The sequence below is a fragment of the Cavia porcellus genome, unplaced genomic scaffold (assembly GCF_034190915.1).
Source record: "Cavia porcellus strain 051 isolate PalLab524CR breed Dunkin Hartley unplaced genomic scaffold, mCavPor4.1 scaffold_5, whole genome shotgun sequence".
Classification (NCBI taxonomy): domain Eukaryota; kingdom Metazoa; phylum Chordata; class Mammalia; order Rodentia; family Caviidae; genus Cavia; species Cavia porcellus.
In genome coordinates this window covers 94,643,518-94,662,318 of record NW_026947488.1, presented here as the reverse complement: position 1 = coordinate 94,662,318, position 18,801 = coordinate 94,643,518, and the positions used below count along the sequence as shown (strand labels likewise).

Sequence of the window (18,801 nt, the reverse complement as noted above, 5' to 3'; positions counted from 1 at the left end):
ACACCTGAAAGTGGACTTTTTCTTCTTTCTTTCCTTTTTTTCTTTTTTCTCTCCCTTTTCTTGTTTTGGGGAGTTGGTTTATTTTTTTCTTCATTGTTTGCTCTTATTTTTATATGAGTGTGAATGTAGTTTTTAGTTTGCTGTGGTTGTTGCTGTCTTGTGTTCTGTTGATCCTTTTATTTCTTCCTTTTCTCCCTCTGGTCTTCCACACCAGTTTCCCAAATTTTATGTGGTCCGCTTTTGTCCGCCAGCCTTACTTTCCATCTCTTCCTTCATCTTCTATCTCTTTGCTTTTTCCCTGACCTCTTGTAATTTTTCTCCCCTAAAAGTAAAAAGGGCATATTGAGAGCATAATTACTGCACACAGTTTTCTGGCTTGATCTAGGTTTTGTAATGTAACCACAAATCTAGTTCATACAGTTAAAGGTGGAAAATTAATGATTACACTGATTTGTCATTTTCTAGGCTGTGCCTGATGCTAATATTATTGCTGATTGTACCACATTAGCCAAAGTGACATAACTGTTCTAACCAGTTGTTCTTCCTCATACACCAAGACTGAGACTGCCTAAGGATATAACAAGTGCTGTGGGACAGAGCTAAGGAACCAGGGGCTGGGCCAAGTAGGCAGCAACTTCTTATCCTCAATAAACCAAAGAGGGAGGATCTTGCAACAGACTCAAACTCAAAAGCCAATGACACCCAGAAGACATCTCTGAGAAGTAGTCATTTCCTAAGGATTTGACATACTAGTGATAAAGCTACTCTCCATAGGCAATTTACAAGCATCAGCCTGGGAATTAAACTAAAAAGAAAAAGAGATCTTCTCCCAAACAGGGAAATTCAGCTGGCGGCTGGGGTAAGTCCGCACACCATCCAGAGCCTGGGGAGACTTTACGAACATCTCTTCTGGAGCTCAAGGACCCACCCAGAGCCCAGCCACACTAGGCTGTGCTTGGCAGGTTTCAAGCCTGCCCAGGACACGTCCAGTGACCTTCTCCCAAATCAGGAAACTCAGCTGGCGGCTGGGGTAAATTTGCATGCCACCCCAAGCCCCTGAAGACTTTAAGATCATCTTCTCTGGAGCTCAAGGACCCGTCTAGAGCCCAGGCACACTAGACCAGCCTTGGGAGGTTTTGTGAGCCAACTATATTACGGCGAGTGACCTTCTTCAATTACAGGATTTGAGAGTAGGTGAAGTGAGTTCCAGGGCATTGGTCTTCACCGGGGGAGAACTTTAACCCATCATCCACAGTGGTTAGGTGCCTGCCCAGCTACCTGGAACACTGAAGGTGGCACGGGAGGGCCTGAGGGACTAACTGGACCAGGCTCAGCAACTTCCATTCAGTCCCAGTAGCCTAGGGCACAGGAGATGGTTTCCAACACATCCAGGGGAAACCTTGGAACAACACTTGAAGCACAGAAATATGGGAAAATGACAAAGCGATGCAATCTCAAACCTCCAGCCAATCCCAAGAAACCTTAGGAGCTATGTACATAGAAGAAAATATATGCCATACACCTGAAATACCTGAAATAATAGCAACTGAAAAAAAGAAACAACTCCAGGAAGGTTTAAAGGAATTCAAACTAGAAATAATCTCCCAGGTAAAGAAGAAGCAATAAAAGAAATGAAAGAGATGCTGAACACATCTAAAAAAGACACAGTTAAAAAACTGGAAGAACTAAAACAAAAAGGTCCCTGGAATCCCTGGATGAACAATATAAGAAACAAACAGAATATATAAATCAGATTCAAAGAGATATACAGGAAATCAAAAATTCCATTGAAAATTGTAAAAATTGCCTCAGTGAAAGTGAAGATAGAATTTCAGACCTCAAAGATAGGATTGCAGCTAGTGAACAGGAAAGGCAAGATCTTTTTAAAATAACAAGGAATCAGGAAATAACAATTCAACAGCTGCAAGACGATGCAAAGAAAAACAACATACAATTGATAGGGATAAATGAAAAAGAAGGGGACAACATAAAGGATGTCAAGAGGATATTTGGAGAAATAATAGCTGAAAATTTCTCAAACACGAGAACAGAAACTGACATCAGTATTAGTGAAGCATATAGAACTCCAAATAGTCATAACCAAAATAAAACTACACCCAAATGTATAATAATCACCATCCCAGAAATCCAACATAAGAATAGAATATTAAAAGCTGTCAGAGAGAAAAGACAGATCACCTATAAAGGAAAACCTATCAGAATTACAGCAGACTTCTCAGCACAAACAATAAAGTCAAGAAGAGCATGGAGTGAAGTATTTCAGATCCTAAAGGAAAATGATTTCCAGCCTAGATTGATGTACCTTGAAAAACTGTCCTTCAAAATCAATGGAGAAATAAGATACTTCCATGACAAAGAAGAGCTGAAGAACTTCATGATCACCAAGCCAACCCTGCAAAGAATATTGAAAGACAGTTTAGATACACTTAGGAAAAAAACCACTAAGCAAAGCAGACAATTAAACAGAACGAAAAGATAAAGATTCAACAGCGGAAAGATAACATGTCAATAATAAACCAACATATAACAGTTATAACCACTAATGTAAATGGTCTCAATTCACCAATTAAAAGAAACAGACTGGCAGAATGGATCAAGAAACAACATCCAACCATATGCTGTCTACAAGCAACCCATCTAACCCAAAAGGATACTCACAGACTGAAATTCAAAGGATGGAAAACAATACTTCATGCAACAGGAAATCAAAAAAAAGTGGGGGTAGCTATTCTGTTTGCAGACAATGTGAACTTCAAACCAAGAATGATCAGAACAGATAAAGAAGGTCATTACATACTTGTTAGGAGGAAACTTCAAGAGGAAGAGATAACGGACTTCTACAAGATGCACCCTGTATAGGAAAGACCCTAGGAGATCCTCAAGTTGCGCAATGACCCAGTAAAAAACTTTCTGAGGGGGGAGGAGCAAAGATGGCAGATAAATAACAACTGGCTACAGAAGCTCCCTGAGATAGTCAACTTAGAATTCAGCATAATACAGAGTGGGCAGCCCCAAACAGAGGGAGATGAATTCTCCTGTCCCAAGAAGAAATTAAGACAACTTGCCAACCATCCGAGATCCTGCTGCAACTGGCTGAAGCTGTGACTTGCCCGGGTCCCGCCACGTCTTGCTAAGAGGTCCTGCCATGACTGGCCGAGTTTGCACCTTGACTTGCTGAGGCCTGGCCACGACTGTTGGGGGTCCTGCTGTGACTGGTTGGGGTCCCACTGCAACTTGCCGGGGGTCCCGCCACAACTGGTCGGGGTCCTGCCACAACTTGTCAGGGTCCCACCATGACTTGCCAAGCCGTCCAAGGTCCCACTGCTTCAACTCATTGGAGGCACAGTTACATTGAGTTTGGAGGTCAGTGAGCCGAATGGAGATCTGAATTGGTGGGGAGCCTACATCGACCTGTGATGAGTGATGGGAGTGGAGCCATTCAATAAATAGGGGGGCCCCAGTGGACAACATTCTGGGATCTGGCAGAACTGGCAAGTACAAGGGGCAGCAGTGACTTAAATCAATTGTTCCCTTCCCGAACAGGATTGGTAGAGTGAGCTAGACCTGGGTCACATGACCTGGCTGAGACCCAATAGGTTATCCGAGGTCAAGTCCCTGCAGCAGTGTTGCACACTAACCACACTAGCCCAGTGGAGCCTCGGAGGTTTGGCTGGTCCAGAGGGAGGCAGCGCAAAGTAACACAGTAGTGCAGGCCACAGCAGCTTGACTAATCTGGAGGGGAGGGGCCAGCATACGCTGTCCCTGTCTGCAGTGTGTCACTAACACACTGCAGTGTGAAGGGTCATCTAGCCTGCACACTTCAGAAGAATTGTAACCAACAAAGACAGAAACTGGGGCCTCCTGAAAGAAGCAAAAAAAATGGGAAGAGGAGGCAACCACAAATAGTCCCCAGGCACCAACCCTGAGAACATTGACCCAGGACAGGTAAATACAAAGGAGAATGAGAACAGCAAACTTGCAATGTCAGACACAGCACCAGTGGTCATAAAGAGATATATTCAGGACCTCATAGACAAGTTCAAAAGTGAGATATTTAACCAAATAAAGCAAGATATAAGAAGATTAATAAAAGAGATACTAAGTACCCCTCAAGCAGGCACAGATGAAAGAAGGCAGGAACTCAAACACAGGAGAGAACCATTTGGTGAAGAATATAAAAAAATATAGAATACATGAAGCAGATTCAAAGACATCACCAGGAAATTAAAAACTCTATGGAAAGATGGCAAATCAGCTTGAAAGAAACTAAGGATAGATTATCAAAACTGGAGGACAATTTTGCAATGTGGGTATATGAAAGGGAAAACTTTTTAAAAATAACAAGGAAACAAGCAGTAACAATACAAAGGCTAGAAGACAACAAAAGGATCTATAACTTGAGGATAAAGAATGTAAATGAAGAAGCTGGGATACAAACAAAGGAACTACAAAGGTTATTCATACAAATAATTAAGGAAAATGTCCCAAACATAGGAAAAGGAAATGATATTCTGATATATGAGGCATACAGAACTCTGTCACCTACAACCAAAACAGAGCTACACCCAGGCATATAATAATCAAGATCCCAGAAATTCAATATAAGAACAGAATATTAAAAGCTGTTAGAGGCAAGAAACAGATAACCTACGGAGGAAGGCCCATCAGAATAACAGCAGACTTCTCGACATAAACCATCAAGTCAAGAAGAGCTTGGAGTGAAATATTCCAAACCCTGAAAAAAAATAACCTCCATCCCAGATTGATATACCCTGCTAAACTGTCTCTAGAAATTAACAGAGAAACAAGATGCTTCTGAGACAAAGAGGAACTTGGGAAATTCACAACCACCAATCCAACTCTACAGAAAATATTCCAGGGCATTCTAGAGAGAGAGAAAAGTACTAGAATTCCAGGAATAATGGCAGAGAAGCCTCAATGAATGGAGCAGAAAACAGAATGAAGAAGATAAGCAGACAATTGATGGCAAAAAAAAGAGAATAACAGAAATGAGGCAGAAAAGATTTTATTCAAAACTGATACGATTGATAGTATCAAGTCTGAGAGTATAGGCAACTACACTGAAGATGACAAGACTTTGCGATACACATTCTGGTTTGATAACTGCCAGTTCTTGAAGTTCTATACTATATGCAAAGTTGTGGTTTTATTAATACTGTTATGTACTTATATATTCAATTATACTATGTCTGATGATATAGCCAATTCTATTGGAGATAAGAGACAATACAGGAACTATGGTAGAACAATTCATACAATGGTCTTATAGGTTTATTTCATTTCATGTGTTTATAGGAATATGTTTTGTTTTGCCTTGCTTTGTTTTGTTTCTCCTTCAAATATAGAAAGGATAGAAATACATGTTAAGACTCATGCATGTGTAGAATCTATACACAGTTTATGAGAACAGATCTTATGACACATGATGAAATGAACAGATACACTGAAGAAAAGAGCACTAAAATACCTAGTGCTGATCCTGAAGTGTCATAATGTGAAACCCAGCAATAGCAATATTCTTTGCTCAGAGTGATATTAGCCTGCTTGGGTTTATTCAGTCTCAACATAATTGAAGAGATGGATAACTGCATGTATGTTTAAGTGTATAGTATTGATAGCCATATTTCTAAGTTTTTGTTGGATAGTTGAACAGAACTGGTTGCAGTCTCACTGTTTGAATCCCCACTTTATAAGCTCCACTTTAGTATCTTGAATAGCTTTTTGTAAGAAGACAATCTGTAATCATCAACTAGAGATTTCTTACTGTTTATTTTTTCTCTGACATTATGTATTATTTCTACCCATTTTCTGTTTTGCTTGATCTTTCTTTAAATTAAATTATTTTTTAAAAGGCACTATAGTACCCAGTGCTTACCACGGAGTATCATGATGTGAAATCCAGCAATACTATTATTCTTTGTTCAGAATGATTTTAACCTGGTTTAGTTTGTTTAATCTAAACATAAATGAAGCTAGGGATAACTGCATGTATGTTTAAGTGGATAGGATTGACAACCATGTTCCTAAGCTTTTTTTGAACAGTTGAACAGAACTGATTGCAGTATTGCTGTTTGAATTCTCACTTTACATGACCCATTTTTGTGTCTTGAACAACTATTTGCAAAATGACAATATGTAGACATCAACTAGTGATTTCTTATCGTTCATTTTTTTCTCTAAATGTATGTATTATTTCTACCTGTTTTCCGTTTTGTTTAGACTTTCTTTAAATAAAATTTTTAAAAAACTTTCTGAAAAAAAGAGGAAGAGATAATAGTCTTAAATATATATGCACCAAATTGCAGAGTACCCAGTTATATAAAGCAAGTATTAACAGAAATGAAAAACCAAATTAGTAGTAACACAATTATAACAGGAGACCTTAACACACCCTTGACACCAAGGGACAGATCAACCAGAAAAAAAATCAGCAAAGAAAAAATAGAACTGAATCACACATGTGAACAAATGGACTTGATAGATATATACAGAGTGTTCCACCCAACACCATCAGAATACACACTCTTCTCAGCAGTACATGGGACATTCTCTAAAACAGAACATATAATAGCCCACAGAACATATTTAAATAAATGCAGAAGACTTGAAATTATCTCTTGCATGTTATCGGATCACAGCACCATGAAATTAGAAATTAATGATAAAAGATACAGCAAAAATCCCACAAAGACATGGAAACTGAATAACACACTGTTGAGTAATCAATGGGTCACAGGGGAAATTAAAGAAGAAATTAAACAATACCTACAAGCAAAAAAAAATACAAATACAACTTATCAGAATTTGTGGGATGCAATGAAAGCTGTCCTCAGAGGAAAATTTATTGCACTGAGTTCCCATATCAGGAAAACAGAATGAATACAAGTAAATAACCTTAAACATCTAGAATAAGAAGAGCAAGTCAAGCTCAAAGCCAAAAGAAGGGAAGAAATTCTAAAAATCAGAGCAGAAATCAATGCAATTGAGACTAAGAAAACAATCCAAAGAATCAATGAATCAAAGAATTGGATCTTTGAAAAAGTAAATACAATTGATAAGCCCCTAGCCAACCTTATTTTTAAAGAGAAAAGAAAAAGCTCAAATTCATGCAATAAGGAATGAAAAAGGCAAAATCACTACAGTCTCTGTAGAAATACAGAGTTCATCAACACCTAGTTTGAAAACCTCTACTCTCATAGGTTTGATAACACAGAAGAAATAGATAGATTCCTAGAAACATATGAAGTACCAAAGCTAGTTCAAGAAGATGTAAAACTACTGAATAACCCAATTTCTATTAATGAAATTGATAATGTAATTAAGTCCTTAAAGAAGAGCCCAGGCCCAGATGGATTCACTACAGAATTCTACAAGAAATACAAAGAAGACTTAATGCCGACACTCCTCAAACTCCTCAATGAAATTGAAAAGGAAGCAATCCTTCTTAAGTCATTCCTGGAAGCAAATATTAGTCTAGTACCAAAACTTAAGAAAGACTCAACTAAAAAAGAGAACTACAGGCCAATCTCCCTAATGAACACATGCAAAAATACTCAATAAAATATTGGCAAATAGGATGCAGCAAATCATCAAGAAGATTATACACCATGACCAAGTGGGATTCATCTCAGGCATGCAGGGATGGTTCAACATATGCAAATCAATAAATGTAATCCATCATGTCAATAAAGCCAAAAGTAAGAATCATATGATCATTTCTATAGATGCAGAAAAAGCTTTTGATAAGGTCCAACATTCACTCATGTTAAGAACCTTACAGAAAATTGGAATATATGGTCTTTACCTCAATACAATAAAGGCCATCTATGACAAACCAACAGCCAGTATCATGGCCAAAATAGCCATAAATGGCCAAAAATTGAAGGCCTTTACTTTAAAATCAGGCACAAGACAAGGATGTCCCTTATCACCGTTCCTACTTAACATAATACTAGAAATACTAGCCAGAGCAATTAGACAAGAGAGAGAAACAAAAGGGGTAAAGATAGGAAGAGAAGAAGTTAAATTATCATTATTTGTGGATGACATGATACGCTACATAGAAGACCCCCAAAACTCCATTGAAAGACTCCTAGATACAATAAATAAATTCAGCAATGTAGCTGGATACAAAATCAATACTCAAAAATCAATAGCATTTCTATATACTGACAACAAAATCACAGAGAGAGAAATAAGAGAAGCTACAACCTTCACACTAGCAATCCAAAAAACAAAATATTTAGGAATTATTCTCACGAAAGAAGTGAAAGACTTATACAAGGAAAGTTATAATACACTGAAAAAAGAAACTGAAGAGAATCTCAGAAAATGGAAAAACATCCCTTGCTCATGGATAGGAAGAATAAATATTGTGAAAATGGCCATTCTCCCAAAACTACTATCCAGATTCAATGCAATCCCAATAAAAATACCATCAACATACCTCATGGATCTAGAGAAATCACTCCTCAAATTCATCTGGAGCCAGAAGAGACCTAGAATAGCAAAGACAGTTCTAAGCAGCAAAGGCAAGGCAGAAGGCATCACAATCCCTGACTTGAAGTTATACTACAAAGCAACTGTAGTAAAACCAAAATGGTATTGGAACCAAAACAGAGCCGAAGATCAGTGGAATAGCTTAGAAGATACAACTACAACTACAAACACACTCAACCACCTTATCTTTGATAAAGGGGCCAAACAGGTTCACTGGAAGAACAACAGTCTCTTTAATAAATGGTGCTGGAAAAACTGGCTCTCCACATGCCGAAAACTAAAACTAGACCCATGCCTATCACCAGGTACTAAAATAAAATCTAAATGGATCAAAGATATGAATATTAAAACAGAAACACTAAATCTATTGGAAGCTAAATTGGGTAAAAACCTTGAAGACATAGGGGTAGGTAGAGAATTCATGAACAGGACTCAAATCGCACAGGAAATACTTCCCAGAATCAATAACTGGGATCGCCTCATATTAAAAAGTTTTTGCACGTCAAAAGAAATCTCCAGCATAGTAAAAAGAAAACCCACAAACTGGGGAAAAAAATCTTGATGAACTGTCTCTCAGACAAAGGACTTCTGTCTAAAACATACAAAGAATTTTTTAAAAATAAGACCCCAAAATTCAAAGATCCAATCCAAAAATGGGCATCTGAGATGAATACACACTTCTCAGATGAAGAAATACAAATGGCAAATAAATACATGAAAAAATGTTCATCATCATTGGTCATTAGAGAAATGCAAATTAAAACCACACTGAGATTCCATCTCACTCCTGAAAGAATGGCAAAGATCAAGAAAACTACCAACAACAAATGCTGGAGAGGCTGTGGGGAAAAAGGAACTCTCCTACATTGTTGGTGGGAGTGTAGACTGGTGCAGCCATAGTGGAGGTCAGTCTGGAGATTTCTCAAAAAGCTGGGATTGGAAATCCCATTTGTTCCAGCTATCCCACTTCTAAGCATATTCCCAGAAGAACTGAAAACATCATACCACAGTGATATATGTGCACCCATGTTTATAGCAGCACAATTTGTAATAGCCAAATCTTGGAAACAACTTAAGTGTCCATCAACTGAGGAATGGATAAAAAAGTTGTGTCATTTTTATGCAATGGAGTACTACTCAGCTATAAATAATGATCACATTGAGATATTTATAAATAAATGGGCGCAGCTTCAGCCCATACTCATAAGTGAAATAAATCAAACTCACATGTATAAATACCAAGTAGTTTCCTAGTGTAAGAAATGATATAATACATAAAAATATGTGGTAATCATGATTCCTCATTATATTGCTTTGAATCCTTATAATGTTTTCATTCATTAATTGGAATGGTTTTATTCTGGGTTGTTTGATTTTATTGTCTGTGATGGTATGAACAGGTACTTTGAAGAAAACAAGACAATATAATAGCTAGTGCTGATTTAATATCATCTTTTTTGAAGTCCCATGAAGCTTTTGTTCTTCTGTCTCCATCGGTTTATCTTGTATCTTATTGGATTTTATTATATGTGATAGTATAAACAAAATTTTTATAGACAAGGAGATAATATAGAAACCATTGTTCATTTTCTGTTAGTTGGTTCTAAATACCCTGTAATACTTTCATTCTCTTGAATGGTTTTACACTGTCATGTTGTGTTTGATGCTATAATATACGAAGTTACACTCAAATATTTCAAGGAAATAGACACTATGGTAGCTACTGTTATGTCAGGTTACCTCGTGGTAAAACACTATGTTGCTTAAATTGTTCTGTTCTGATCTGTGTTATTATGTTGTTGTATCCTCCTTTATCCTAATCTCCTTCTTTCTTTTAATTCTTTTTAATATAAAAAAGGAAAGAAAATGAGCAGACACTTACAAGACTAACTCCAGACTTCCAGCTCAGCTAAAGAAACTCAGAGAGCAATGAGGTGGGACAACTTGAACTCCACCTACCTGGCCTCTCTGAGTTGATAACAATGCAGAAAAAGGCGGCTCTAGAAAAAATTGAATCAGAAATAATTTTTCCGCTAACTACAGAGATAATAACCACAGTGAAGAACATGTTTAGTGACTCTAGAGCAGATACAGATTTAAAAATGGGAATGCTTAGGAAAATGATGGAAACCCTGACTGCCCACATAGGGAAGCAATGGAATCCATAAAATAGATTCAAGCAGATATCCAGGAGATTAAAATTTCTATAGAAATATGTTCACCAGAATGAGCCAGTGTGAGGACAGAGCATCAGATCTAGGAGACAGGCTTGTAGTTAGCATAAAAAGAAAGGTTTCTTTAAAATAGCAAGGGATCATGAGAAATCAATCTAGCAGTTTATAGATGATGCAAAGAATAACGAAAGATTGATTAGAGTCAATGAAAAAGCAGGAAATAGCGCAAATGATATAAAAATCCTGTTCACAGATGTCATGGCAGAAAATTTCTTGGAGGGGAAAGAGAATTTGACCTACAGAAAAGAGAGGAATATACAACTCCAATTAGTCATAAAAAACTACACCAAAGCACATAATAATCAAGATTCCAGAAATTCAATTTAAAAAGAGAGTATTAAAAGCTATTAGAAAAAAGCAACAAATCACCTATAAAGGAAAGTCTATCAGAATCACAGCTGGCTTTTCAATAGATACTCAAGTCTAGGAGATCTTGGAGTGAAGTATCTCAAACCCCAAAAGAAAAGAACCTCCATCGCAGACTGATAGGCCCCACAAAACTATCTTTCAAAATTTAGGGAGAAATAAGATATTTTCATGGCAAAAAATACCTGAGAAAACTCATAACCACCAAACCAGCACTCAGAATGTTCTAAAGGACATTCTAGACATAGATAATAAGGACTATAACCCCATGAATGCCAACAGAAGGAATCCACCAGGGAAGGCAAACAATTAAATGGGGAGAGAGGAATGGAGAGCCAACAACACGAAAATAACATGACAAAGATAATTCCATAACTAGCAATTATAGCCATCAATTCACCAAAACAAACAGACTGGCAGATTGGATCAATAAGCAAGATCCAACAATCTTCTGCTTTATGATACATGTAATTTAAAAGGAAATTTGTAGACTGAAAATCAAAGGGTGAAAAACAATACTCCATGCAACAGGAATCTGGAAAAAAGCAGGGGTAGCTAATCTATTTTCAGACAAAGTGGATTTCAAGCTAGAACTGATTAAGAGAGACAAAGAAGGTCACACCTCCTTGTACAGGGAACAATTCAAGAGGAAGAACTAACAATCATAAATATGTATGCAACAGATACTAACATATCCAACTATATAAAACAAATATTAGTGGACATGAAAAACCAAATAAGCACTAGTACAATTGTATTGGGGAATCTCAATGCTCCATTGTCACAAATAGACAGAAAAATCAACAAGGAAATGTTAGAACTGAACCAAACTTTTGAACAAATGGAATTAATAGAAGTCTACAGGGTGTTTCACCCTACGGCATCATAATACACATTTTTCTCAGCTGTATATGGGACATTCTCTTTAATAGACCACACACTGGCTCACAGAACTGGCAAAGGAACTGAAATTATCCCATGAATACTATCAGACCACAGTGCAATGAAATTGGAAGCCAATGGCAAAAGGAACCACAAAAACTTCATAAATACCTGGAAATTCAATAACACCCTCCTGAGCAACCAACTGGAACACAGATGAAATTAAAGAAGAAATTAGACAGTTTCTACAATTAAATGACACCAATGCAGAGCTTATGGAACACAGTGAAAGCAGTCCTATGAGGGAAATTTGTAGCAGTGAATGCCCGTTTCAGGAGAACAAAGCAAATGCATATAAACAACTTAATGTTGAACCTCAAACTTCTAAAAACAGAAGAGCACATGAAGGCCAAAGGTCGTACGTAATGATCAGAGCTGAAATTAATGTAACAGAGACTAAAACAACACAAGTAATCCCTGAATCCAAGAGTTTGTTCTTTGAAAGACTAAATAAAACAGATAAACCCTTAGCCAACCTTATAAAAAAAAAAGAAAGAGAAGGCTCAAATCACACAGGAACAAAAAGGATAAAATCACAACAGATCCTGCAAAAATCCAGAAGATCATTCATATCTATTTGGGAACTACTAAGATGAAAAATGCAGAAGAAATGGACCAGTTCCTATATACACATGAATTCCAAAAGCTGAATCAAGAAGATATAAAAACTCTAAATAAAATAATATCAGTCAATGAAATTGAAGATGTAATTAAGAACCTGCCAACAAAATAAGAAGTCCAAGCCCTGATGGATTCACTGTTGAATTCTACAAGAAATGTAGAAGAGATCTAATATCACTATTCCTTAAATCCTTTAATGAAATTGAAAGGGAAGCACTACTCCTAGATTCATTCTTGGAAGCAAACATTACCAAAAAAGGACCCTAGTGAAAAAGAGAACTACAGGCCAATCTCCATAGTGAACACAGATGCAAAAATCCTCAGTAAGATCCTGGCACACAGAATGCAGCAAATCATCAAGATTATACACCATGACCAAGTAGGACTCATCCACGGATGCAGGGGTGGTTCATCATACACAAATCAATAAATATAATACACTATATTACAGAGCCAGGACAAAGGATATGATCATTTCAATAGATGCAGAAAAAGCTTTTGACAAAGTCCAACACTCATTCATGAGCAAATCTTTATGACCACCCTGTAATTAAAAAGTCCACCTTGGGGCTGGGGATTTAGCTCAGTGGCATAAGCACCTGCCTGGCAATTGTGAGGTCATTCGATCCCCAGTACCAAAAAAAAAAAAAAGCCCACCTTCTGTTATATATATACATTTACTATAACTTCTTTTTAAATGATGTTATTTCATTTTAAATACTGAGGTCTTAAATATAGAAGACTCAAAAATAGATGCATTTCTTTTTTCCAAGCGCATTAAACTCATCTGTTTGATTTTTCCAATCTGTAAGGCACAAATTATCCCCAGTATGACACTCCCTGCCTCTTTTCTGGCCTGTAAAGTCTACAGTTACGGTGCTAAAGTTTAATCAGTCCCATAAAACATTACTCAGACAGTGACCCCATGTCAGACCGAAGTGCCTCTCCACCCCAAACAGCACTCTGGAGACCACAGAGCAGAGAGGGACAACTCCTGACACCTCGGCCAGGCTGGGACAGCCCCCTGGGACAGGATTCAGGGAAAGCCCCTGCAGGCATTTCCCTCGGGAGACGCAGCAGGGTAGACATAGCTGCAGGAGGAACAATCAAGGCCGCTCCATCACTTCACTGAGGGCCCCACGCACACCCTTGCACAACCAGATGGTTTACTTCTAGCACAAGCCGGGGAATCACACCCATAGTGGAGGGCTTCCCCAAGCAGAGGTCACTAGCACAGGGCCTCTTGGAAATGTCAGCTCTGTGCATGCTAATAATTTAAATGAATAACATCCTCAATGGCTGTCACACGTGCTGGTAGCACAGCCTGTGTGTAGTTGCACACATACTCACAATATGCGTGCGTTACTGTGTGCCCATTTGAGTAAATATATATTCATAAGAACCAAACATTTGTTAGAATTTTAAAAAGCAAATTAATTGAAACACTATCATTTTGGAGTGGAAATAGCCACAATCAAACACGTAAGCAGCCCCATATTCTGTATCTCCAATTCTACCTCCGGGGGTAACCCCTGGGAACAGCCAAATGTGTGACCTCCCCTTCCAAATGTCATCTGTGCTTCTGCCTGTGCATGCATCTTCCCCAGCCCCTGGATGAAAGCTCAGGTGGGTGCCATGGCTATTCTAACCTCTCTTAGGGGCCATCAGTCCTCTGGTCAATTTACACCCTGTCGAAGGCTCAAGTCTGTATTTATGTCATAGTCTGTATGTCTGCGCAAAAGGATAATCAGAACTTCACTCTCGATGTGACCTTCAGCGCCAGACATGGTGGTGCATGCTGTCATCCAGCGCTCAGGCGATGGAAGCAGGAATCACACACTCAAGCAGTTTCAAAAATAAAAATAAATCACTGTGAAATTCAAGCCTCTCTTTCGCGGTGCACAGATGCTGCTGACGTGCACCAGATGAGACGGCTGTGTTCAGGGGAACTGCTGTGACTGATTTCTCCTTTGCCAGCCTGGCATTTCCTTACGGTCTTCTTGTCTACATCTTCTGTCCCTTCAAGGGCTACTGTGCATGGAGAGGGGTGAAGGATGCTGCTGAATTACCTGTTATCGTAACCTTGGGTTCCCCAGCCGGTCCCCTCTGACACACCGGGCAGGTCCCTTGTTTACATGCAGTACGGCAGCATTCTGTCTGGAGCAGCCTTCATGCTGGTAAATTCACCTCTTTCTGGACTGGTTACTTCCTTCGCAGCCCCGGAATCTGGCCGTACCTGCCATTCTCTCTGCTATGGGCTGGTGGTCCCTCCAAGGAAGCTCTTAGGAAAGATCAGGAGAAATCAGTCAGTCAGTCAATATCCTCCCAGTCCGGTGTGTGCAAGTATGTAATGCAGGGCTGACGTTCTGTCCCTGGGACCTCTCTACCCGCCCATCTCAGGACTGAGGTCTGTCCAGTCTTCAACCTGCCTCTGTGACAGCGTCTGCTCCCCGTCCATTTCTCACACAGAAGTCAGTCTGTGACCCACAGTCCTGCTTTTCCTGCAGCCCCCTTCAAATTCTGCCCACAAAACTCTCAAGTTGAGGGACGAGGCACCCCTGTCCTTTCTTCTGGGCAAGAGAAAAGGAGCCCACAGCATACCACAGTTCTCTTCACAGATCTACATTCAAGTCCCCGCCTTACGTTCCTCATGGCCTGGAGGTGTGCGGAGGCTTCAGAACGCACATCTGACTCACAGCCAGATTTTTTGTTAGTCCTCCCGGGGTGCTCAGTCTCACGGTCTCTTTAATATCTGCTGTCTATCAGTATGGAGTCCAGGCTGAAAAGCCTTACCACCTTTTACATATACATGGGTGTGTGCATGCATACATGAACATGTGTATGTGTCATACATGCACATAAGACTGGTTAAGTTTACAGTGTAATTTTATAGTGTTTAGGAAATATGCATGTTTAATCTGAAAATTTCCGTTTGAGCATAGCTGTTAATATGCTACAGTTATTTGAATTATCATTCAGATAAGGTGACTAATGACATATGCTCTGGATCATTGATTTCTTTCTTTTTTTTTCTTTTTTGTTTGTTTACTGTAAATTGGGAAAATCCCATTAATTCAGAGCAGACACTAGCCAGATTCAAGGTAAGCTGGGTTTGGTTCTAATTCCTTTCTTTTAATACTTCCTCCCTCCTTTTTCTGAATGAAAACATACTTTTTGAAATTTTAAGGAACTCTATTGTTTTGTTTTCACATTGGAAGGTACTCATGGTTCTCTCTAAATGAGTAAATAAATTCTGCGATTCCCAATTTCTTAGTGTGCTCATTTACCGTTCTTCATGCAAGGGGCCAGCAGCTTCCCTCCTGCGAGGCCAGGAACAGAAGGACCAGGAAGGGGCTGCATAATGCTCTGCTGGAGAACGCTTTAAGCTATCCTAAAGGAAACATTCTCCAGCAGAGTGTGTTTGGTTATGTGTTCAATAACCATATGTTCACTTCTATGTGAATAATGTTCGGCATAATAGATACCTGCCATGATGCAAGGAGAAAGCAATTATTGACTCCAGGGGTTTCACTGATTAGACTCTGAATGGCTCAAACATGACCAGAACTCTAACTGCGCATTATTAAAAGTTGGCTTTGATCCGTGGGTATTTGTTCCTTTGTGCATATAAAAAGCTTCTTAAAAAACACACATCATCTCCCAGATTCAGTGGAACACTATGATTAGTTATGACTCAAACCACATGTCATTTTACATTTGGGAAAAAACCTTACTAACCTTGCCCCCAGGTGAATACTTTTCATACACAGAATAATAGCTTTAATTCAAAATAAATCCTCTAAGACATATACAGGGCAATAAACAGTCCAGCTAATGAATACATTAGAAAAAAATGAAGAAAGCTGTCTTAGAATGCAGGTGGGTAAAGGGAGTTTGAAGCATAAAATGGGAAAATACATTCCTCTGTTCCAGAGAAAAAAATAAAACCAATAGTCAGTCAACAATAAAAATCTAATCAACTGGCATGAAATCCTATCTTATTTGGTTCTCACAAAAATTTGCATGAGTGAATGTTAGTTCAATTTATGATAATTTGGCATGCAGTAGTAGATAATTAATAGATGTTCTAAACAACAATCATCTCACTGGCCTTTACTGGTAAAAAAAAAAATCTGCTTAGAAATTATTTCACAGCATTTTGAAGAATCAGGGAGCAAGGGGCTCCCCCTGATCAGGAGTGGCAGACTTTGAGAAGCTGGCGGCTCAGGATTCCGTCTCAGCTCAGTCCTGTCTCGACAGCAAACATGTCCAGCCTGTCAGAAACAGGAAGACATTGATTATGCACAGTGTCAGGAGTCTGAGGATGTAGATGATGATTGTGGTCTTCCCACTAAGAAAATCTAAGCATCTAGAGAAGCTGAAGAAGATGAGACCAAGGATGATTCCCATTCAGCAGAGGACAGTGAAGATGAAGAAGGTCACAAAAATGTGTGCCAGTGGCTGTGGCAGCATCAAAAGCAGATTCCAAACAGAGAGAGATGCTTATGGAAGATGAGGGTAGTGAGGCGGAACAGGAGGAAGAGATGAGACACCATTCCAGGAGACAGATCCCAGTAGGGATGAAGATTTCCTAATGGGAGATGATGGTGGCAGTGACAATGGCAGCTCAAAAAAGAAAAACAAAAGGATGGTTCATGAGTCCGAGCCTGCAACAGACCCCAGCCTCTCCCCAGGAGTCAGCACCATTCACGGACCTGGGGTAGAGAGAACAAAGCCACATCAGCAAGAAAACCCAGTCTGGGAAACAGCGCCATGCACTGGCTGCCACTGGACAGGAACAGACAGACCCCAGCCCCTTCCAGCACGCAGACTGGCAACCCCACCTCCACCACCCACACCCCTGCCGTAAGCAACCGGCTTATCCGGAGGAACACAGGCTGTGATGATGGCTGTGGAGGTGAAATGCAAGTGGATGCCTGAGGTATTTGCTGTTTCGCTAACGCTGCAGGTCAGGGCCAGAGGTCTGATCATAAGTTCAGAGGGTAGGGGTACACAGTGTGGCATCTGGGGAGATCTTCTGAGGGTTTTAGCCATTATTGATTCCCTATGATCTTTATTTGAGGTCCTATATCATATCCATTGTTTTGTTGGGTTTGGTTTTATTCTGGGTTTTTTTGTTTGTTTGTTTGTTTGTTTGATTATGTCAAATCCGATGGCAGGAGCAGCTATTTCAGGGATACCAACATATATTATGGTAGCCATTTTGGATTTACTATAGGCTTTTGAAATCCTTTATTGCATTTATTGTTTTGTTTTTATTGTTTCTCTTCTATTCTGTTGTTTGAGTTTTACAACATCTGAAATTATCTGCAGCTATTTGAAGACATCCAGAGGCATTATGGTAACTTTTGTTGATTTTGTAATGCTTTGAAGTCCCATATCTTTTATACTGGTTTATTTTGATTGGTTTTATTCTGTTTTATCCTCTTTAAAATAAAAAAAGAAGTCCAAACCTGAGAGAAAAGAAAAGAAAATGCCCAAACCCAAGCTAAAGACTACAGTGATGCCAAGTCCACTAAAGGCAGAGGGAAACTGAGTCACCCCACAGCTTCCAAGGCAGCAAAGGAAAAGACTCCTCCCAAAGAGGAAGAGGTGGAACCTGAAAGCCCTGCAGAGAACATGTCGCAAGCCCCCCACCTGAGAATCTGGAGATGAAGGGTCTGGGGATGAAGCCCAATCTGGAGAGGATTAGAAGGTTTGGGGAGAGATTTTATTAGAAGAAGAAGAAGAAGAAGAAGAAGAAGAAGAAGAAGAAGAAGAAGAAGGAGGAGGAGGAGGAGGAGGAGGAGGAGGAGGAGGAGGAGGAGGAGGAGGAGGAGAAGAAGAAGAAGAAGAAGAAGAAGAAGAAGAAGAAGAAGAAGAAGAAGAAGAAGAAAGAAGAAGGAGGAGGAGAAGGAGGAGGAGGAGGAGGAGGAGGAGGAGAAGAAGGAGAAGAAGAAGAAGAAGAAGAAGAAGAAGAAGAAGAAGAAGAAGAAGAAAGAAGAAGGAGGAGGAGAAGGAGGAGGAGGAGGAGGAGGAGGAGAAGAAGAAGGAGAAGAAGAAGAAGAAGAAGAAGAAGAAGAAGAAGAAGAAGAAG

General features: G+C 39.2%; 1 pseudogene; it reads left to right on the top strand.

Annotated features, from left to right (window-relative positions):
• The window catches only part of LOC100720518 (nuclear ubiquitous casein and cyclin-dependent kinase substrate 1-like), a 71,571-nt pseudogene extending 53,154 nt beyond the window's left edge, over window positions 1-18,417 (top strand).
• The last annotated feature ends 384 nt before the right edge of the window (window positions 18,418-18,801 follow it).